We start from the raw sequence: 25,509 nt of genomic DNA, 5'->3' as shown, positions 1-25,509 counted from the left end.
GACAGAGGGCGGTAAGTTCTGTGTTGAAGTTATTGAATTCAATAAAGAAATACTGTTTGTCATCGTAAGTTATTTATTGATTAATTTACCTTTTGAGAAAACACCTGAATAGACTGCAGATGAGAAGCTTTAAAATTGTCCCTTAGAAAATAATTTTGTTTTATCATTATTCCTCCATGTTAGTGTATGTGCAGAGCATTTAGACTATTAAGCAATTCACTAAGTAACATTTAAAGTGATTCAGAATACAACCCTTGGAACTTGAGCTTACACAATCTTATCAGTATTTTAAGCAAATGTAATTTGATTATACAGCTTTCTAAGTTGGAATCATACATTTTGCTAATAAAATCATAAACCTGTTAATGGCATTTTGTTTTCAGCTACAGTAGGTATGAGAGATACAGTAAGAGAGATTGTTTTTGAGAATTATATCCTGGCAGAGATCTTTATAGCACACCTTGTATGAAAAGAAGATTTTCAGAGCCAATCTCAGGACACAAATATTTTTTTTTCTCCTCATTAACCTATGCATTTCTAATTAAATTATTATTCATTATTGTTTAGATCTCCAAACAATTTGTGTTTATATCTTATGTTTAAATTATGTGTTGATAGACATGGATATTTATTAGCAAGTCAGGAAAAATATATCATCGAAACCAGAAGAAACATTTCAGTATGGTGATGTGAGGGCCGGTCATTCATTTACTGAAATGATCTGAAATTGAAACAGTAAATTTCTGGAGTGCTTTAGGAACTGTTAGTGATCAATCAAACACAACAATTTACAGTCTTATACAGTACATGGAATCTGAATACTATGTGGAGCAATATACTACAGTATGTGGAACCTTTTTTGCACGTTTTGTTTCCTTACCGTGGAGAAGAAATATCATTGTACAGTATAAGAGTGTTATTTGGAGGTCTACCTGTTGTTCTCTATTTTTATTGAAGATTCAGCTTTAGTGAAGAAAAGTTAACTCCAAAGTGAGCTACTCATGTTTACGGGAGAACCATTCTTGAAAGATAGTGTATGTAATGGCCGTAATACCTACGACATAGCTAAGCAGATACAACATGATTTAATGTGTTCATATGGAAAATTTGGGAAAAGTGCCATCTATAAAAATACCACAAAACTTGTATTTCTGAATGTTTTCTGAATGTCACACTTATTTTAATGTTTTATATACAGTACATCTAAATAAGAATGTCAGGTGTTTGCATACAGATGCAGCCATTCAAAATGGCTGGGGTATTTCGCGGTATACCCCGGTGGGCGTGTCGCATCAAAACGCAGTATCACGGGGTATATCGCGTCATTTGACGTCATGCCGGAAAGTATCTGGAATCACCTTGTAAAACCGCCAGGAGGAGCCAATAAAGCTTAACCTCTCATGTACAGCATTTGAGCTTTTAAATTTAAACTGTGTATTACAGCACGTTAATCATCAGTCATTAAAAAATTGGTATATTTTATGAAAGCAAGATTGCTCAGTTGGACAAAAGTACACAACCTACCTTTATCAGAAATATTTATGCATCAAAGCCTTTGCAGAAGATATTACTAATAGTATTAATAATGAATGACTTTGGACAAGCTGTAAACTCAAAGTATTACGCTGGTCCACATTCTTTCTAACCGTCATTTTAAATGAAAATACTTTACGTTTTACTTTGACAAACAGGACATTAGCTAGCCAATACGATAAAGGAATGATAAAGGAATGACTTTTTTTGCTAATTTCTTTAGCACATTTGTACAAGCACTTGGAATCTGTCCAAGCCCTACTTTGTCAGGCATTTTCTTTTACTGCAACGGACATAAAAACTCCCTTGCTTTTAATAGAGCATTTCATAATTTCATAATTGATTTTTCATAAAATCAACGCTTTCTTTTCCGTATACCAGATATTATGGAACCACTTCAGAAGGGTCAGCCAGTCAGATTCCAGGAATCGGTTCCAGGAATCGGTACTTTAAAGAAAAAATACACACCGGTATTCCATTTCTCCCTAAACATTTTAAGCATCAAAGTCTTTAACCAACATGTGAAATAGCGTGTAAAAAAGTAGTAGTTTTAAGCTTTTCTGCTAATATAATATGGAATCGCGTATCTAAAGAAATTAATAACGATATGATTATATTCGTGTACTGTGACATTTCTTTAAAAAAATAGAATAGCAATATTATGGACAATTAATTGACTTTTATATTTCTAAATATCACAACATGATCGAATTTAAGTCATTTTAATAACAATTAATAGTCACCTATGCATTACAATATAAACATTTATATTGATTTAAATCACGTTTTGATTTAAATCGCAAATGCGTGTTTAAATATATGTGTTTTTTGACTCACAATCAGACAAATGCAACATAAATTGATATCTTTGTCTTCTAAGTATCTTAATAAACTTTCAGCTTTCTCCCCGTTTAGATTTATTTTTCTTGGGATCTTGGGATCAAACGTGGAAAGATTAGATTGTAATCATTTTTATTTTTTAAATACATTTTAGAAAAGTGTAATCTATACTAAAAAGCTGTACACCACCTGCTATAAAGATACATATTGTAATACTTTCGGGCTCGGATAGGACGGACACAAGAGCTCAGACTTGCGGAGTTAAAGCAAGTTAAAGCCTTGATTTTATATACCACCTTTAAAAGTGGCATCTCAAAGCAATACAGATTACAAAGTAAATACCCAACACTGATTGTACCCATCTGTCATGGTAATAAAGCACCTTAAATTAAAATGAATCGAGAGAGGGAGGGGGGGAGCATGTTTGAGCTGTCGCCATCAAAGTCTTTACAGAAGATATTACTAATAGTATTTACAGTATAATGAATGACCTTGGACAAGCTGTAAACTCAAAGTATTGCCCTGGTTCACATTCACCATGCCTTTCACATGCTCATAGAAGATATTGATTTAGGAACATGTACAGATGCAGCCATTCAAAGTGCGCGGTACAGACACCGCGGTACAGATACCGCAGGTATGATGACACGGGGTACCGCGGTGCGTGATTGGTTGACCGACAGGGGCACTCGTGGTCCGTTGGTCTATCGTAGAAAGACTTACTGTAAACGTCTTTACTGTGCCCGTTGTAGATATTGAATTTTACCACTGAAGGGAAATCTTAGTAGCTGAGCATAAAAAGAATAGGAGCATACTGTAACGCGTGTGAAGGCCATAAACGATATTAATTTTGGAACGTAAACATACAGTATATAGCTGGTCTTGGTATTTTAAAGAAAAAAATACACACCGGTATTCCATTTCTCCCTAAACATTGTAAGCTTCGAAGTCTTTAACTAACGTGATACCGGAGTCAACAAGCATACTTTTAGAATTTGATTAAAAGGGAATATAATATGGAATCGCGTATCTAAAGAATTTAATAACGGTATGATTATATCCGTGTACTGCGGCAGGGCTGTGTAGGGCTGTTTCGCCTGCCTGATCATGTGAGCTGTCTTGTAGCCTACTGGTCTAGGTGCGTGACTACCAACTGGCAGGTTGTGTGATCGAATCCAGCTGGTGCTGGACCTTTCAGTTTTATTTATTTATTTTTTAATCACGTAACATAAACATATTACCGTATGCAAACTGTACTGTATACAGTATGTATATGTATATTTAATGTCTTAACTGTGCCCATTTAAGTATTGAATATTCATATCTAATTTTACCACTGAAGGGAAATCTTAACATAAACATACAGTAGATGGCTGGTCTCGGTACTTTAAAGAAAAAAATACACACCGGTATTCCATTTCTCCCTAAACATTGTAAGCTTCGAAGTCTTTAACTAACGTGATACCGGAGTCAACAAGCATACTTTTAGAATTTGATAAGGGAATATAATATGAAATCGCGTATCTCAAGAAATTAATAACGATATAATTATATTCATGTTGCAAAAGAACTGCAACGGACATAAAAACTCCCTTGCATGGTTTCATTACGACCAGAATCGGTCTTGAGATATTTTTAACTTGATTTACAGTATTTGAGAGGTATGTCTTAACACCGATACTACAGTGCTTAAGTACTGCTCACGTATATGTTTCTAGGTTTATATTATGCATTTCATACGGTCAAATTACTTTTGAGCAACTAATAAGAAGCGCGAAACGGTATGCGTTTTACTTTCGTTTTGTGCTGGGACCCGTGGATTGATTAGAGATATCAAGTACATACAAGTCATTTTTTAAATGTTGTAGTTCGTCTTGAAAAAATGTTACGAGTACATCATCTATCAACAATTACACAGGTTCTGTTTCCATATTGCGGATTCCATATTGCGGTAATATGTTTATGTTACGCGATTAAAAAATAAATAAAACTGGAAGGTCCAGCACCACCATTATGTTTATATGGTTGTTTTTGTTGGTTGGTTGTTATTATGGTTATTAATAATACGATCTATAGTTGAAATCTGAGCCTAAATAAAAAGAAAAAGCAAGTGATTAGGTTTATGAGCAATCTAATTACTTATTCGTTTAAAACGCTATATAAAATAAAGTTTATTATTAATTTGCTGGACAGAGCGGTGAACATTATTATGCATAAGACAAAGATAACGATCCTGATCAGTTTAGAAATCTGTGTACGCTGTAAGGTTTTTACTTCTTAAACTTTTAAAATACACGTTTAGAATTGAAAGAAATCCTCTTCCTGGTATAGCACACCAGCACGTCTTTTTTCTCCAATCAGAGGGGTGTCAGATGGTGTCAGCCAATGACCATTCTGCGTTGGGTAGCAACGGGTGACTGTTCTCAGGCGGAAGATGTAAACAGCTTAATGTTCGTGTTAAATATTTTTTTTTAATTCAATTAAACGGGCACAGTTAAGACATTAAATATACATATACATACTGTATACAGTACAGTTTGCATACGGTAATATGTTTATGTTACGCGATTAAAAAATAAATAAATAAAAATGAAAAGTCCAGCACCAGCTGGATTTGAACACACAACCTGCCAGATGGTAGTCACATACCTAGACCAGTAGGCTACAAGACAGGTCGCATGATCAGGCAGGCGAAACAGCCCTACACAGCCCTGCCGCAGTACACAGATATAATCATACCGTTATTAAATTCTTTAGATACGCGATTCCATATTATATTCCCTTTTAATCAAATTCTAAAAGTATGCTTGTTGACTCCGGTATCACGTTAGTTAAAGACTTCGAAGCTTACAATGTTTAGGGAGAAATGGAATACCGGTGTGTATTTTTCCTTGTGATATTTTAAGCTCTAGTTGAATGATAGGTGTCGCATTTTAAATCATTTTCGTAGCTAGAAATTATGAAACGCCCTGTTAAAAGCAAGGAAGTTTTTATGCCCGTTGAAGTAAAACAAAATGCCTGACAAAGTATGGCTTGGACAGATTCCAAGTGCTTGTACAAATGTGCTAAAGAAATTATACTTTGAGTATACAGCTTGTCCAAAGTCATCCATTATTAATACTATTAGTAATATCTTCAGTAAAGGCTTTGATGCATAAATATTTCTGATAAAGGTAGGTTGTGTACTTTTGTCCAACTGAGCAATCTTGCTTTCATAAAATATACCAACATTTTAATGACTGATGATTAACATGCTGTAATACACAGTTCAAAATTAAAGGCTCAAATGCTGTACATGAGAGGTTAAGCTCCCCCTGGCGGTTTTACAAGGCGACGCCGGATAGTTAGTCACGTGACACACGTGAAATGCGTGATACCGCACGATACCGCGACACGCCCACCGGGGTATGCCACGAAATACCTCACCCATTTTGAATGGCTGCATCTGTATACTGTACTGTATACAGTATGTTTATGTATATTTAATGTCTTTACTGTGCCCGTTTAAGTATTGAATATTTATATGGAATTTTTCCATAACGTGTGTGAAATCCATAAAAGATATTAGTTTTGGAACATAAACATACAGTATGTAAACTGTATATGGCTGGTCTCTGTACTTTAAAGGAAAAATACACACCAGTATTCCATTTCTCCCTAAACATTTTAAGCATCGCAGTCTTTAACTAACATGAAATAACGTGTATAAAAAGTGGTAGTTTTAAGCTTTTCTGCAAATACGCTCGATACCGGAGTCAACAAGCATTATCAATTATCATAGTTCTGCCCCTTATGCAAAACCAAACCCTCCTCCCATCCCAGTTTATCCTCTTTATCATAAACAAAATCCACCTCAATTTTAACATAAAGCATTACACAAAATCAATACCTCTACACGCTATACTCAACAACGATAATTCACAAACAGCCAGAACATGTAACTCCACATTCCCAAATAGACCTCATTTCCATAGTCCCTTATGCAAAACCAACATCCCCCCCCTGTTCTCTCTCTCCGCTGGCGTTTGTAATCGTTTTTATTTTTAAATAAATTTTAGCAAAATCATGTATTTTAAAAATCTTAAGATTTCTATATTTATGTCTTTATTTAGTGGTTTCATTAGTGACTAAGGCTAAACTTTCTTGGAAAAATGTCTTTTATGTAAACCATGTTTGCTATTAATTCATTTAGGGCTAGAATATGTTCATTGTCCTCCAATGAAAGAAGGGTTCCTTTCACCATAGTCGGGTTGACATTAGAAGCTTGCCACGCCCGGACTGTTACACCAACGCATTAGCATGTTAAAGTGATTTAATTGAGGAGCCTAGCTTTCTTAACTAGTAAGTACTGTACTTACTGGGTGGTTTTGGACGGGGGGAGGTGTCTTTCGCTGGAAATCTCGCCCCCAGTTTAATTCTTTACAGCCAGCACTCCCGCAGAGAGGGGGATTGTACTTGCAGTGCATCAGTATAGATGGGAAAGCCAGAGCCAACCGCTACGCCGCCCACGTGTTATGCTCTTTGTTAATGTCTAAGCCGGGACACATCATTATATCTCATTTTGTATTTCTATTTTTAAAAAAAAATCGTTTGCCCAGCCTAACACTATTGTTGTTATTGTTTTTATCCTGTAAAGCGCTTTCAGGAGCCACCTTTAAAGGCGCCATGTACAATAAAATTCATTATTATTCTTATTGTTAATTTGCTGGACAGAGAGGTGAACATTATTACGCAGAAGACAAAGATAGCGATTTACGTTGCATTGTGCATTGCGCTGCTGTAATACAGTTTTAAATAATTAAAAGCCTAAACAGTATCAGCTTTATTTATGGGTTTTAAATAAAGGTTAATTAAACGCGATTTAAATCAATATAAATGTTTATATTGTAACACATAGGTGACTATTCATTGTTATTAAAATGACTTAAATTCGATCATGCTGTGATATTTAGAAATATAAATTTGTTTGGTGCGGGTTGCGGAACCAGGGAACTATTTACATGGAAAAAGGGCATTTCCAAGTGCTTGTGCAATCGATGGAAATGTTCAAATAAATGTGCAAAAGAAATAAACAAAATAATCATTTATTTCTTTATCATATTGGCTAGCTAATGTCCTCTCTTTGCTAGTTAGTGGCTGTGTTTCCGCGTTGGGTAGCAACGGATGACTATGTTCTCAGGCGGAAGATGTAAACAGCTTAATTTTCGTGTTAAATATTTTTTTTAAATTAAAATTCATTCTATACAGCAATCGCATATCTGGGTACCGTTTCATAAAACTTTCATGCTTAAAATGTTTAGGGAGAAATGGAAGACTGGTGTGTATTTTTTCTTTAAACTACCAAGAACAGCCATACACAGTACAGTTTCCATACAATAATGTTTATGTTCCTAATTTAATATCATTTATGACCTTCAGATGCGTTATGCTCCTCTTCTTTTTATGCTCAGCTACTAAAATTTCCCTTTAGTGGTAAAATTCCATATACATATTCACTACTAAGCGGATTAAAATGTGCACAGTAAAGAGATTAAATTATTAAATCTTTTCACTACCAACCAATGCACCACAAGTGCCCCTGTCGGTCATTTTGGCCAGTCAGTCACTTACAGCGGTGCCCTGCAGTGGCTTTCCCGTACCGCGGGTTTGTACCGTGCATTTTGAATGGCTAAGATTAAAATTGGCAATGAAATAAAGTGTTGAACTTTTTTCACATTTTGTAAAAATATTAATTCACAATACATTTTCAAATATATGATTAGTCTGACTATCATAAAATAAGTAAAAGACAAAATTATAAAATATCAAAAAGGGTAAAATATAATTTAAAATATTTTTCTAACTAAACCATCAACAATTAATAACAATGTAACTGTTCATAAAAATGTAATGGTTTACCGGACGAATAGGGTGGCACACTGGTTAGCATGCTTTTTGTATCTTTGTCATAAATTCAACAGTAACACTAGATGGCTCAGTGGCTTTCAAAATTAAATAATGCATGCAAAAATTTGAACAAGAAAGATTACTATCTATCCATCCATTTCTAATGTTGGCACAGAGGTTAGCATTGATAACTTCCAGTGCTGTGGCTCTAAGTTCAATACCTGGAGTACTGTATGTGTGGAGTTCATAAAACTGCACGTTCATAAAAATTGCACTTCTCTCTGGGTTCAGATGGGTTTTCTCCAGGTGATCTGATTTCCTCAAGTTTATTCCTCAGTTTGCAGAGCAACCAGCACCCCTGATATACATGACTAGGCAGTCCACCCCGAAGGTGGTCTCATTGTAACAGTATGGAATTTCTGGCTGCCTTTTCGCCGGCGGAGGTTTGATACCCCAGGTTGAGGTAAAGAACCAATGTGCAGTCACTTTGAGTTGCGTTCTTTCAGCCCACAGGAAATACTGAATAGCGAGAATCGAGAAGGAAAAAGGGTTTCTGCAGCCTTTCAGCTGGTACCATAGATCACCTGAGAATGTAATATAGGGTTTCTAATGATGACACCAGGTGGTGGGGATATACATTCTCATCTGGAATTAGATAGAGAGGGAGCAGTTAGAGGGCCCTCTAGTGGTGCACCACACATCCTTGCTTCCAGCTTAGAGTGGTCCGCCCTAAGAGGTCAGGTTGTGCCTCCTGGACAGGACATCGGCATTCCCATGTGCATGTGTATTCCCTCCCCAGCAGATAAAACCATGGTGATTCTATAGCCCACTTTACGACCAGACATTCCTATTCTACCATGGTTTATTTTTGTTCTCTCGGGAGTAGTTTCCTGCTCAGGAACATAAGAGGATGCTCCACTACGTCAAATTCCTGAGACAGAACGCTGTCCAATTCCCTTCTCAAGGTGTGGGTCTGTAGGAGGAACAGCTTCCCGAAATCCTGCACCATAAGAACGGGCTCCTAACAGCGGGCATCTTTCAGGTCAATGAAGACTTTGGCTGATTCTGGGGTCCAGTGTACAATCTTTGGAGCAGAGGTAAACGTCAGCCCATTCAGCAAGCTGGGGAATAGAATGCTGATAATAATAAAGTAAGCCCAGGAATGATTTTACTTGTGTCTTTGTTGTGGGGACCGGCCAGTCTTGGATATCCTGGACTTTATCTAGTTGAGGCCATATTTGTCCTTCACCCACCTTTTCTTTACTTTTCATCTCTGGTATTTGTAATATATACACAGACCTACACTGCTTATTTATGTAAAATGTACATTTTTTTAAAGAGCTCATTTCTAAAACAATGTAGATTAAGCCTTATTGGTTTTGAACTAATCGAGTTGTGGCTGTCGCCAAGCTTTTTACTTGAGGCTCCTCCGTTTCCTGCAGCGGGTCATCCCCATCTTCCTCTCAAGACCCCGAGACTTGAGAGGGATGGGGATGTTTTTATATAACAGTCTGTAATTCTGTTGACCAGTAAGATACAAACCTTAACGAAGAGGCAGATAAAATTTAAGCGAGGTGTTGAAAACCCCCCTTTTGTCATGGACGTCCAAAGGGACTAACCATGGGGAGCAGGAGAGCGGAAAAAGACCCATATGCGTAGCGGCGAGACGGGAAAAAGGCCCGGGCTCATTAGTGCAAAGAGTTCAGGAATGCCATATAGAAACCTATGCCCTCAGGGAGTGGACGTGGGGCGCCCCGGTGCTAGGTCTCAGGACATCCGAACGTCAATGCTGAGCGAGGACAGAGTGCAAGACCCGGAAATATATAGCCCAAGGGAAAGAGAGGGACCGGAAGGACAGCAGACAGGAAACTAGGGACAGGACAGAGAAGGAGCGCCCTCTGGCTGCAGAGGGCGTGACACCTTTTCAGGCAGTAAATGGGTTGATACGATCAACAAATTAAGTTGCATTTATTTTCTGTTACTCAGTGTAATGTCTGTAATCAGTCATTCACCAACATAAGGACAATGATTTTGCCTGCTAACAGACAAGCCTCCCTATCCAGAGAAGTGGTGCTCTATGTGGCAGCGGAGGTGTCGTCCTTGCGCTCGCAGGATTTGGATTATTTCACAAGTGTGACTCCTCCACAGAAGACAAGCAGTGTCACCAGGTCCACAGAAAAAACTGCATGTTTTTCTTAGTCTTTTTTTTTTGGAGTGTATATTCTTTTTCTTTATACAGTCTACTCACAATGTATGGAGGGGTTAGAATTTAAGTAGCACTCAAAACCAAATTTGCACATAGTTCAATTTTACTCTATAACCCTTTTACCCTTTTACTCTATAACTCTATAAGATCACAGTGCTGATGCTGGGATATTGGGTCACTGAGTCAGTGAGTGGGAGGGATGGGGGTAGGCTTCATGGGAGATGACTATACTGTATACTGTAGGCTCAATAAATAGCTCTCATAGGTTTGTTTGTCAATTTTTTAAATAAAGTATTTATTTTATTATTATCCAGACTGGACCTCTTTAATATAAATACGCTTTATTAATATCAGGGTTTTCAGCAGCCTTTTCAATATTTAACTAAGTTTTATGTTAATGCTGCTTCACTGAGATGTTAGGTCCAGCTCTTTGTTGTGGAGAGCCACACTGTGTCTCACAATGGGTTCAGCTTGGAGCATGCTTGACATGGAGTTTACACGTTCTCCTCATGTCCACATGGGTAAACTGGGGTGCAAGCTGAAATAAATATAAATATGGTACAACTATGACTATTTATGTAATTATACTAGCTTTTGTGTAGAATAATAATTTGAATGACACAGTAAAATGTTTTATTTTGGATATACTGTACACACAATAAATGCAGTATATAGAGATCAGACAGCCATGATCTCAGCTCTGTCTTACATTTACAGTTAGGGTTTGATTCTTTCCACAAGATTTCTCAATTAACATCATAAACCATTTTTGTTTTGTCAGAAATGTTGACTAGTTTCTGTTGTATTTGTTGTATATGTGAGTTATAGAGCTCACGCTCATTTTATTTTATTTTAGATGAGGCCATTCAGAATGTGGGGCAGAAATCTTCTGTGACAAACTCGCTGCAGCAGACTACAATATCATTCAGGACACCAAACTTAACTTTTCACTTGCTGAATATGATTAATAGGTGGCACTTGTAGTGTCTTAGATGTTAGTGAAACAATTGCTTCATTTACAGTAAGTTTCCCTATTGTACTTCTTTAAATTAACTTAATATGGAATATTAATATGGAATCATGTAACTAAAGGATAGTTTTGATCACTAAAAATAAAACTAACCAAAGTTAACATCTCTGAATTTCATTAACAATATTAATTAATGAATGATAAATGAAAATTAATATACACATATAGCTGTAAACGGTAGCTTAACATTAAAAAACAAGTTATACAACAGTATTCCAACTTCTACATATAGCTGTACATTTTCTAGAGCAATGTCTTTAACTCAGTCACTTGTTGTGATTGTTTTGGAAATATTTAATGTGCTTGTTTTAACTGCTCTTTAACTACATTTGTTGTAAATAAAAATCAAAAGCGAATGAGAATGATGCATTGGTGACTCAGTGGTGGAATTCTCGCCTTTCACGTGAAAGGGTCATGGGTTAAGCCCGCCAAAATGCTAGTTTTACTTTCAACAAAGTATCCCTTGAGCATAATAAAGACTTCCTCTAATAATAAAATAATATGTAAACTTTATTCACATTTATTTTATTTTTATATATCACAGTATGTTAAATATTCAAATAATATTAAGAGTTTGAAAAATTCACCCTATGATGCACCTGGACATCAGTGATGTTATCTAGGGTCACAGGGTTTTCAAGGTCTCTCAACATCAGAAACTCTCACCTAGGTGACCCAGCCAAGGTTCATCAAGCACTGGCTTGACGGTGGCTTTGATACCCACGGATCACTCCTCTTGATCCATAGCCATCCTGAGGTTCTTTTTGCAACCATTATATTAGTTTGTTTTGGCTTTCCTCTTGCTCATCACTGTTTTGTCCAAAGGACTGTAGGCTCTACAGAGTGATTGGCCACCAAATCCTCTGCAGCCCACCTCAACGGGCTCACACTGTGCTCCTCCACACATTCAAATGGGACTGGTTAACCAATTCTTCATACTTGGCTCTCTTCCTTTCATTGGCCTAATCCATCCAGTCTTCCCAGGGAACTGTTAGCTCTAGCATGACCAACTGCAATCATAAGCTTAAAGTAATGACAAAAATTAACATCCAGACCAACAGTTTCCAGGATGCTGAGAAAGAGCAAGGGAATTTAACAACACCTTTTCATCACTTCTCAAAATATTGCAAAATTGCAAGCGATGACCAATATCCTCTAAACATGACCATTAAGTTGGTTTCCAATGCAGTGAAACTATTTAGTGACACCAGCACTTTAGTGACATCTGCACATGGATTAATATTAATGTACACATTTATTCCAGTGGAATCAAAACAAAATACTATGGACTATATGTCACAAAACACAAGGTCATCACAAGATAAATCACAAATCTGATTTTTTCAGACCTGCATTTTGTAACTAGATACATCAGTATAAAGCAAATGACCTTTTAATAGGAATATTCATCTTGCTTTATAGTTTTGAGGAGCACCAAAGTACAGTATATCAATAATTAATCAGTTCTCCAGCAAAATGCAAGCGCAAAAGAAAAAAAATCACTAAAATATATAAAGATCATTTTCTCTTACCTTGAGAAAGGTGTTTTCAATGTACTCTTTTACAATTTAAATAAGATAAGAATTTATTGCAATCAAGTGGGTTGTAAGAGTCAAAATTGTGTTTATCCTTGACATTTACGTTGACAGCTTTAATGGATAGCGGAACAAAGGAAATTTAGTAAATAGAACACAATCATAAATTTATTATTTTCATTATTTTTACTTTATTATTTATTTTACATTTTGTGAAAGGCTTAGAAATCCAACCCGATTCCCTGTCTTCATAAAGAAAACATGCAGAGTTTTTTAAACCACTTTCAAATTTTTATCTAAGGTAGTAGACATTTTAGAAAAGACTTATAAAAACAATTTTAAATCCTGGTTGTTCCTGTTGTTATTCTGGAAATTTCTTTCTATTGTGTGTACTAATATATATAAAAATGTGAAGGTTCAAACTGGATGTCCAAGGGGTTCTCTTGCATTCAAGACCCTAACCAGGCCTGTACTTTCCAAAATCATTCCAAATATTAAAGGGTATATCCATTCCAGGACATTGATTTTGACTTTCATTTGAGGGAGGTATGGATGAGGTTTAATATGTATGCTATATTGTCATTTTTATTTAATGTACATATCACTGTATGTTAAATATTCACTTTACTTTCATAATCTCTTAAGCCCATAGCAACTACTACTGTATGTACCTGGGACATATCAAGTATTAAACTTAGGAGACATTTACTTCAGCCCCACCTCCAACCCCTTGACAGACAAAGAAAGCAATTTGGAGACATCCAATAAATATCCAGTCATTGCAAATGAATCAGTGTGACAGAGATTAATGCATTTACAAGATAATCCAAGGGTATGAACTACAGCAGCCATGAGTCCTGGTGCCACAAGGAATAAAAATAAAGCTTTGTTCCCTCCTATTGGACACAGAATAAATTCCTTTAATTAGAATTCCTAACCATAACAAGTTATGTCAATTTTAACTGATGTAATCATCATGAAGTTTAAGAAAAATGAAACCTCTTCTTAAAGTATTTGTTGTCCCATTAAAATATTTTTCATAAACCACTTTAGATTTAAAATAAAATTAGAAGTGTGGAGACATCAACATAATCAATTTAAAGATCAAATAGTGTCATCATAATTATAATACAGCATTCATAACATAATAATATAGCAACATCACTGACGCCACACCCCGTAAAATAAGACACTGTAACTCTGGAATGAAATGCGGTGGGAATCATTGTTTGTGCCATGTGTAGTGCGGGAAAAACTTTGTGCTGGATTGGGCCACTTTGCAGAGCTGCCCTTGTGTTCAATTCTTGGGGTGCAATCTGTATGTAGTTTGCACATTCTCTCCATGTTCATGTGGCTTTCCTCCCAAAGTTAAAAAATATCCCAGTAAGTTAATTAGCTTCTGGGAAAAGTGGAGTGTGAGTGTGTGCTACTGTAAGTTTGTATCTGTCTGTGTCCTGTGATGGTCCGAAGTGGTAAATGAAATCAAAAGAAAAGGGAAAGTGAGATATTCTTTTTATTGTCAGACAGTTCACAGCTTCTCCTTCGATTTTTCTATGTCACCATGGAAGCCTAACATTTCCCCCCAGAGATATAGTAGCCTTCCTCCCAGTATGTCTCCAAAATGCCGGGTGAGGAAACAGTGACTGCTACAATATTGTAAAACCAAAAATCAGGACAAGCACTCAAAGTTGGAAGCAAACCTCTTTCTGAGTCTGCTACTGTATACACAAAAGGTGTAGAAAGTATTGACCCAACTGGAAAACTCCATAAACTCATGTTATTTTCAATTTGATCCATGCAACATCCTCTATAATATCAGTTGAAAGCTAAAAAATAATTAAAAATAAAAAGCCCTAAAAATCTTTATTAGAAAATGATTCACCTCCTTTCACACCCTTAGAATTTACATTTATTATGCCCTACTTCAACCAGTTGCCTTCAGAATTTGCTCAATATGTTGATAGTTATCCACTTGTGAGCAAGTAAAGTGGTTAACCATTCAGATTGCACACACGTGTCTTTGTAAGGTTAAATACCCCCACCCGTGTGTATTCCCACTGTCAGAGTTGTGGACAGACACGAGTCAGGTGAGGGGATATAAAAAGACATTGACTAGTTCATGGAGCACTGTTAAATCAATATTCAGGAAGTAGAAGACAAAACATCAGCCAGGCAAGAAGGACATAGGTCAGAGAAGCAGTCAAGAGGCCAAAAACGAGCCTGAAAAACCTACAATGTCTCACAACTGACAAATTGTAAGCAAGTCAACAATAGCTGAGGCAGTCCACAAATCTGGGCTGTATGGTAGAGTGGCGAGGAGTTAGTCATTTTGGAAAAAAAAATTATGCACCATCATTACTTCCAAGCATGGCGGTGACAACAGAATGTTAAGGATCTGTTTCTTATTAGCAGGGATGCTCGTCAAAACTGAATGGGAAATGTATAGTACAAGAGTTGCAAGCTAGCATTGCTTCCTCAGACAGCCGGGGCCTTGAATTCAATTCCTGGGGTGCTATATGCATGGACTTTTGTACTTCCAAAGACATGCTGGCAGGTTAATTGGCTTATGGGAAACTTGGCTCTGGAGTAAGTATCTGTGTTTGTGTCTGCATGTGATCTCTGAAGGACTATTGTCCCATACAGGATGATTCCTACCTTGCTCCCAATGCTTCCTGGGATATGTTTTTAGTTAATGACCTAAAACTGGAAAGAAGATTTACCTTTCAAAGGAAAATGCCTTAAAAGACAACAGGAAAACACTAGAATGATTTAAGAATAAGAAAGTGAATGTCTTTGCGTGACATAAAATTTTTAAAAGACTTGAGTAGACTCATGAAAATTGGTGGCAAGAATTGAATATTGCAGCTGATTAACTTGACAGAGCTAAAGTAAGTTAATAATAAGAATGTGTATTATTTAATTCTTCAAAACCTCTTCCATGGAATAAGGTAACAATTTTCATTCATGTCTCACCATGCCGCCTTTAGTTGGCTTCTGATTTATTCTGGGAACAGGTATAGGTGACATAAACTAAAAACCTACAATTTACCTACAATACTATTTATGTTAATTAGATGTCATTAGCACCAACATGAAAGAATAGACTTTGTCTGATGGAGTGGCTTTTCAATGTGTACTGTATGTATTGCAATGTATAAATATTGGACAAAGTCGATAGACAAATATTTGCAATACAAGTGGATTTTGTGAGTGCCATTTATTAATTTTACATTTATAAAATAAATGTTCCATTTTGTAATGTTCTATTAAAAACAGGAACAGGAAATACCAAGAAAACCATGTACTATACCACAGTCTTTAATGAGGCACGTGGGCCAAATACCTGGACATTGTTGCACACTGAGTTATAAAGAACTCAAAGCAGGTCTTCCAAATGAGCCCGAAGGGCTACGAGTCCGAGACGGGTGAGGCAGAAGAGTAGTCGGTAGTTCCAGGTTAGGTGGTCGAGTCCAGGTAGCGAAAACAGAGAGGCAAACAAATCAGAGAGGGGCGAGACGAAAGAGAAGTCGAAAGGGTCCGAGGCGAGAAGAGTCTTCATTGTAGTTGTCAAAGGCAGAGGTGAGCTCAGGAGGCGGAAGAATTCCTAATACCGGGCAAGGACTAGGAGGGTTTAAATAGTGAAGGAAGAGGAGATGAATAATGAGGATCAATTGATGCCAGTTGTGCTCGTAACGGACATCCAAAACTACATTTTCCAACATCCCACACGAGTTAAAGAATTCTGTGAATTTGCAAATTGAAATATTAAAATTACTACATTCAATTACTACATAAAGACATATGATCATTAGACTAAGAAAAGCACAGATTAAATGAAGCTGCGCACTGTCCAAAACTGTGGTATGCTTATTGTTAAAGTGAAATCTGATGTTCTTTCTAGATGACTGCTTCTGTAATGCAAAATGTTCCAGCACGCATTCTTTCTGGCAGAAATGGCTTCTACATGGCTGGAAGTGGAAACCCACCAGTGTGCTTATGTTGAAGCCCCTCTATACATTGAAACATCTTAGTGACCATGTTTAAGTGTTGAGCGAGTGTTGCGTGGGTTTGAATGATACAGATGCAGCCATTCAAAATGCGCGGTACAAACCCGCGGTACGGTAATCTACCCACAAGCCACCGCGGGGCACCGTAGGGCACCGTGGTAAGTGATTGGCTGGCCAAAATGACCGACAGGGGCACTCGTGGTGCATTGGTTGGTAGTGAAAAGATTGAATCATTTAATGTCTTTACTGTGCACATTTTAATCCGCTTAGATTTGAATATTTATATGGAATTTTACCACTAAAGGGAAATTTTAGTAGCTGAGCATAAAAAGAAGAGGAGCATAACACATCTGAAGGTCATAAACAATATTAATTTAGGAACATAAACATTACTGTATGTACGTAAACTGTACTGTGTATGGCTGGTCTTGATAGTTTAAAGAAAAAATACACACCAGCCTTCCATTTCTCCTTAAACATTTTAAGCATGAAAGTTTTATGAAACAGTACCCAAATATGCGATTGCTGTATAGAATGAATTTTAATTTAAAAAAATTATTTAACACGAAAATTAAGCTGTTTACATCTTCCGCCTGAGAACAGTCACCCGTTGCTCCCCAACGCAGAAACACAGCCACTAACTAGCAAAGAGAGGACATTAGCTAGCCAATATGATAAAGAAATAAATGATTATTTTGTTTATTTCTTTTGCACATTTATTTGAACATTTCCATCGATTGTACAAGCACTTGGAAACTGTCCAATCCCTAGTTCATCAGGATTTTCTTTTACGCTGTGGGCATTCTCCCAGTCTGGCGCCGGTCTGTGTCTTCTAGGATATAATGCCAGCGAACTCTAGTTTTTATGTCCACTATAACAGACAATCTCCTTTGCTTTTAACCGAGCGTCTAACCCCTCTGATTGGAGAAAAAAGACGTGCTGGTTTGCTATACATACTGTACCAGGAAGATGTTTTCTTTCTATTCGAAACGTGTATTTTAAAAGTTTAAGAAGTAAAAACCTTACAGCGTACACAGATTTCTAAACTGATCAGGATCGTTATCTTTGTCTTATCCATAATAATGTTCAAATTAATAATAAACTTTATTTTATATAGCGATTTAAACGAATAAGTAATTAGATTGCTCATAAACCTAATCACTTTTTCTACATAAACACCGGTGAAACCGGTTTAATTCGTCACAGCCAGCACTCCCGCAGAGAGGGGGGTTGTACTCGTTAATGTCTTAGCCGGAACACATCATTATATCTCATTTTGTATTTCTATAAAAAAATCGTTTGCCCAGCTTAACACTATTGTTGTTATTGTTTTTATTCTGTAAAGTGCTTTGAGGAGCACAGCTTTCTCAACACTTAGATTACATTTTGATACCACCCTTACACAAAGCAGAAACTGCTTGTATTTTCCGATGACATACAAGTGGAAAGATTACAGATTTTAATCGTCTTTTTTCTGAACCAGGGAAAATCTGATCATGTTTCTCTATAACAATAATAAAAAACTTTATTTTACATATCACCTTTAAAAGTGGCATCTCAAAGCAATACAGTAGATGTAAACCACAGATTACAAAGTAAATACCCAGACAAACGCAAACGCGTTTTTTAATAAAATGCTTTTATTCATTCGGCAGAGAGAGAGCGTAAAACCTGGGCGTAACAGCTGTTCCTTTTTCTGATCACTCGCTCTCTGGATAAACGTCTCACCTGTCCTGTTCTTTGTTTTCCTAATTTGCTGATTATGCCTTCTGCGATCCACTCCTGCCCTCACACCTAAAGAAGACTATTTTAAATTTCTTTGCGCTGTCCATTGTGCAATTAAGCCTTGTATGTGCTGTCCTTAAGGTGATATCACATAAAGGTGATATATAAAATAATGTTTTTTTATTATTGTTATAGAGAAACATGATCAGATTTTCCCCGGTTCAGAAAAAACTTTTAATACAGTCTTTGCTGTGCTTTAGAGGATCCTTGTGATATTTCGAGCTCTGGTTGAATGATAAGTGTTGCAGTTTAAATAAATTTCGTAGTTGGAAATTATGAAACGCTCTGTTAAAAGCAAGGGAGTTTTTATGTCCGTTGCAGTTTTTTTGAATCCCCGGCGGAACACATTCCATAAGAATCAACGCTTTTATATATCGCCTTTAAAGGTGGCTTCTCAAAACGCTAAAGGATAAAAACAACAATAACAGCAACAACAACAATATTGTATTTCATTGCACTTTGACAGATCGTCCTTAAATCAATTGTTGACTTTTCTCTCTTTACTACTGAACTTGTTTGGATTGACTGAGCTCCGTTCTGTACCACACAATGATCCCCCCAGAGTCTCTGCCCCGGGTGATTTGGTTTTTTTTGACAGAGTGTAAAAAACTCTCTCTCTTGCTTGCCCTCCACCCCCCTGTGTATTGTCTGTTTTTTTTGTGCTGTCCTTTGACAAAACAAGGCTCGCCAGATAATGTGAATCGAAACCTGTTTTTCTAGCTTTTAAAGTAATGCGATGTGTAAGCGGGAACACATCATTATATCTTACATATGAAAAATACATAATATAGCTCCCAAACAAACGCAAACGTGTTTTTAATAAGATGCTTTTATTGACTCATAATCTGACAATTTCAGGAAGACTAAGGGAGGACTAAGGGAATTGTCATCTGTTGTTGAAGCTCTGACTTTGAGACCACTTGTTATCCCAGGTTCTTTGAATCGCCACAATTCAAATAGAGAAAAAAGAGCTGACTGACAAGATTTAAGATGTGGCTGTTAATGTTGGATTAAAAAAAAAAAAACACTTTGCCTGACGTTTGTTGCATTGCTTGAAAAATAACTTTATTTCGAGAGACTGGATAAGTAATTCAAGTGTTTTTTTTAACTTCCTGAGAAACAACTAATAATTTAACTATATGTGTAAACGTTTTATGATATGTCGCTGTTGTAAATGTCTGTGGACATGTGCTGGCTGGACAGGAAGCTCTACTGTACACAGAGAGGGGCGGGAGGGGGGGACATGTCAATACATACTCTTAGAGTCTGATTAATAGGGAATATAATATAAAAATATAGTACTAAAAATAAGATTTAAAAAAAAATAAGAACACTCTACAGACATTCACAACAGCGACTGTCAGAAGATAGGACACAGCAGCTCAGACACCCGCTGAATGGAAAGGGGCACTTTAATGTTCTGTATGGCTAATACTAAAGCCAATACTTTAATATTCTTTTCTGTATGTTTAACAATAAGGTGTTAATGTGTTGTTGTTAAGTGTGAATTTGTACCTGTTTCCTTGAGGTCTGGCTTTTTTTCTGGAAAACCATAACTCTGGTCTTGTCCAGATTGACTGTCAGTGCCCAGGTCTGACAGTGCTGCTCCAGCAGTGCCAGGTTCTGCCGCAGCCCCTATTCTGTGGGCGACAGCAGGACCAGGTCGTCTGCAAAGAGCAGGAACTTGATTTCTGTAATTAATGCAGATCAGTAAATCAAGGGACAAAACAATTATTGCGCCCGGCTACTCAATGGGCTTTGACGTACTAATGCGTTGGTTTAACAGTCCGGGTGTGGCAATGTTTTTTATTATTGTTATAGAGAAACATGATCAGATTTTCCCCGGTTCAGAAAAAAAGATCTAAAGTATACTAGTTTGTCACTCTTCTCATCCCCTCTTTGCTAAATGGCTTTTGAATAGAGTCACATGAAGAGAGAGGCGAAACAGCCCTACACAGCCCTGTCACAGTACACGAATATAATTATATCTTATTAATTTCTTTAGATACACAATTCTTTTAATACAGTCTTTGCTGTGCTCTTGGGGATCCTTGTGATATTTCGAGCTCTGGTTGAATGATAAGTGTCGCAGTTTAAATAATTTTCGTAGTTAGAAATTATGAAACGCTCTGTTAAAAGCAAGGGAGTTTTTATGTCTGTTGCAGTAAAAGAAAATGCCTGACAAAGTAGGGCTTGGACTGATTCCAAGTGCATTTTTGCAATTTACGTTGCATTGTCCATTGTGCTGCTGTAATACAGTTTAAACTAATTCAAAGTCTAAACAGTATCAGCTTTATTTATGGGTTGCAATTTAAAAAAAGCCAAAAACCGCACTCAAAATGCAATTTAGAGCTTTCTGGCAAGAGGAGACACCCAAATTAATAATGTAACATGCCACTGTTTGTGGATGAACAAGGTTATACTGCTATTTTCTTAGATACGCGTAAAAAAATAATAATTTTTGAATCCCCGGCGGAACACATTCCTATAAGAATCAACGCTTTTATATATCGCCTTTAAAAGTGGCTTCTCAAAACGCCGTACAGGATAAAAACAGCAATAACAGCAACAACAACAATATTGTAATATTGTAAGTAATAACTTAACTATATGTGCAAACGTTTTATGATATGTCGCTGTTGTGAATGTCTGTGGAGTGTATCTTATTTGCCTGTCGGTCCTGGCTCTCTCGCTCACCCTCCCCCCCTCTCTCCCTCAATTCAATTCAATTCAAGGTGCTTTATTAGCATGACAGATGGGTACAATCAGTGTTGGGTACTTACTTTGCTGTGAGATGCCACTTTTAAAGGTGATATATAAAATCAAGGCTTTAACTTGCTTTAACTCCGCAAGTCTGAGTTCTCGAGTCTGTCCTATCCGAACTCGAAAGTATTAAAATATGTATCTTTATAGCAGGTGGTGTACAGCTTTTTAGTATAGATTACACTTTCCTAAGATGTATTTAAAAAATAAAAATGATTACAATCTAATCTTTCCATGTTCGATCCCAAGATCCCAAGAAAAATAAATCTAAACGGGGAGAAAGCTATGCTGAAAGTTTATTAAGATACTTAGAAGACAAAGATATCAATTTATGTTGCATATGTCTGATTGTGAATCAAAAAACACATATATTTAAACCCGTGTTTTGATTTAAATTAATATAAATGTTTATATTGTAACTCCTAGGTGACTATTCATTGTTATCAAAATGACTTAAATTTGATCATGTTGTGATATTTAGAAATATAAATTTGTTTGGTGTGAGTGAGGTTTTATTTAATCTCTGACTCAGGGAAACATTTAATTTTTTCAAAGAAATGTTTGTTAAAGAAAATCCATGCCTCCAACAGGATTTGATCACAGACTGTGTGACATGGGAGTCAGGAACCTAACCCACTGTGCCACCAGCAAGGTTACATACAGGGTCTTGAAAAAGCACTACAGAAACATTATCAACAGACAATGTACAGCGTGTACTATTCTTGTGTTGCGGTACATGAATATAATTATATTGTTATTAATTTCTTTAGATACGCGATTCCATATTATATTCCCTTTTAATCAAATTCTAAAAGTATGCTTGTTGTCTCCGGTATCACGTTAGTTAAAGACTTCAATGCTTAAAATGTTTAGGGAGAAATGGAATACTGGTGTGTATGTTTTCTTTCAAGTACCGAGACCAGCCATATACTCTATGTTTAAGTTCCAAAATTAATATCGTTTATGGCCTTCACACGCGTTACAGTATGCTCCTATTCTTTTTATGCTCAGGTGATAAGATTTCCCTTCAGTGGTAAAATTCCATATAAATATTCAATACTTAAACGGGCATAGTTAAGACATTAAATATACATATACATATACATACTGTATACAGTACAGTTTGCATACGGTAATATGTTTATGTTCCTAAATCAATCTCTTTAATGAGCATGTGAAAGGCACGGTGAATCAATTCTCAAAAATTACTGTACTTTGCATGATTGGAAACAAATGCGTGATTGCAAAATGCTGTGGTGTTACTTTTACAAAGACGGTCAATGAAAAAAAGAATGTGGACCAGGGCAATACTTTGAGTTTACAGCTTGTCCAAGGTCATTCATTATTAATACTATTAGCAATATCTTCGTTAAAGACTTTGATGGCCACAGCTCAAACATGAGAGGTTGAGCTTTATTAGCTCCACCTTGCGGAAATTCCGGATACTATTAATTTGCTTGCGGTATTATAGGAGAATTTACGGTAACTCGCGGTATTTACCGGTAACTCGCGGTAGACTGCATAAGCGCACCGCAAAATAATGTGGTATCGCCCGCGCATTTTGAATGGCTGCATCTGTAAGTCCTTTCATTGTTGCTACCACAGCTGTTCACCCAATTAAAAGAACATAGTAACATGCACTTTGGCAGTGTTGCACTGTGGCTATCTGAAACACACAGCTGCAGCTGCTGACAGGCAGAGATCCTGATTTTCAGAGGGTGGCATGAATGCCAGTGTGGAGGATGAAAGCTCACCAGAGAAAGCTAAGAGAGAGGAGAAATGGCGAATGGAATCTAGTTCTTTTGATAGCATTGGTTATCTGCATAGCAATGGAGCTATAAAGGTACTGGATGGGCTTTGGTGTTTCTGGGAGATGATAATAATAATTATAATGATAATAATAATTGCTTACACTTATATAGCGCTTTTCTGGACACTGCACTCAAAGCGCTTTACACGAAATGCGGACTCCCCATAGTGCGCCAGAACGCTCACCACACATCAGCTATCAGTGGAGAGGAGAGCAGAGAGTAATGAAGCCAATTCATAGATGGGGAGATGTCAGGATCCAGGTCAGGAGTTTCAGGTGTTTAGCTTTCTGGTTTCTGGCAGATTAATACAGGAAACACCCAGACAATAGAATCAAGAGTCCTCTATAATTCTAGGGGGTATGTTTGAATTAACTTTCCTCCATTTTACTCGTTATACTGTAGCTATGACATTACTGCAAAAGAAATATGTAAAACATATTCTAAACGAGTTCAGAATTTCAAAATTTTATATTGAAGCTCAAGTTATAACATTACTATAATTACATTTATTGAAGATAATTTTATGTAAGTTCGGTCTAGAAAAGTACCCAAGCACAAGGCAAATGCAAATCACTTATTCCCTTAGGAAGTACACAGATTACAAATGTTTGGTGTGTTCCTATTGCTTGTTTTTGGATATTGGGGGAGATTATCACTTGATAATTGAAGATTGTGTTGTGTGAGATCCAGACTTTGGAGATGATCTGACATTTTTCAAGAGTGCAGGTACATCTGTTGAAGACTAGAGATGGTGGGCAGCATATAAACTTTGCTTCCTTGGTTCAACAGAGCTATTCTCTACTACCTCTTGTTTCTTGGATTCGTCTCTTGCTGAGTTGCTTATTTCCCGTTTTTGGTTTATTTTCCGTGATATTCATTAGCTGCAGACAAACACAATTCTTGCTTGGCTAGTTTAAATTTTACATTAAAATATACTGCCTCCAGGATGGACTGGATGAAATGTTGAAAAGTTCCCATGCATTTGTTAGAACATTAAACTTTTTATATGTGATTGGAACAGGTATGATATTCGGATTTCTGAACAACTTGTTGTTTCTTTCTTTTACTTCTTAACAAACACAGCATAATTCTTTCTATTCTATCTTAAAGATAGATAGACTTTATTGACCCCAAAGGGAAATTAAGGTTAATTAAAGCCTCAATTAATTTGAAGGAAATTAAAGCCATACTGTATGTTATGCAATATTATAGTAAGCATACATTTTTTTGTTGGAATGTCACCACATCGAGCACCTCATTCAATCTTTTACCAAAAGAAGCAGTCACAATTCTATTTTCTTGGTGTGAATTTCACATTTTCTAATTGGTGTTTTTCCTCATTTCACCACTAGAGGTATCGATTGCTATTTCAAGACCCTTAATCCATGTGGCTTGGATTATTCCCTCAATTCAAAACTTTTTGATCATTGCTTTTTGCAAAGTGAACTGTTTCATTTAGTATATTGTAAATACGTCTTTAAGACCAATTAAGTGATATTAACGAGAGTTCACTACAATTTTTTGTTTCTTGGAATTCAGTAGAGTTGGTTACAATGTTTCTGGATCTTCCCACGTTATTGCTTTATTATCAACAAAATGAAAAAGAAATGTACTTCTGAGACATGTGGATAATTATTAGGAACATTTCCACAGTTATAAAAGGATTTAATCTTTTGGAAGGAATTCTTGCACGCCTTCCCATCTTTCTGAACCTTCTACTCTGTTACTGGAACAGGAGATATCCTCTTCTTGACTGGAGAGGTGCCATGTGTAGCGGCAATGCTTGTTAATAAGACAGAATTAAGCTTTGGTAAACATCCTAAATGAGGCCCCATCTCACCCTCCATCTCTGTGGTGCAGCCACAGAGAACGTATTCATGCAGGCTGATGTTTTCTTTTGATAAGGAACAAGCTCCCAGACGGGGATGCACTTAGCTAAGCCTGGCTATCATGATCAATGGTCATCCATTGGCGCCTATCTGTCTAGGGAGTGCCAGATGGACATCCGGACTGCATTCCTAAGTATCAGGAGTAAGTGACTCATATCTCACCTTGATCAACCAATCAGGGACTGGTAGGGCCGAGTAACCCAGGTGGGACTCTGATGCCCATG

The sequence above is a fragment of the Lepisosteus platostomus genome, chromosome 16, assembly GCF_059453375.1.
Source record: "Lepisosteus platostomus isolate fLepPlt1 chromosome 16, fLepPlt1.hap1, whole genome shotgun sequence".
Classification (NCBI taxonomy): domain Eukaryota; kingdom Metazoa; phylum Chordata; class Actinopteri; order Semionotiformes; family Lepisosteidae; genus Lepisosteus; species Lepisosteus platostomus.
The sequence above is the reverse complement of the archived record's forward strand: the minus strand, read 5'-3'. Positions refer to the sequence as shown.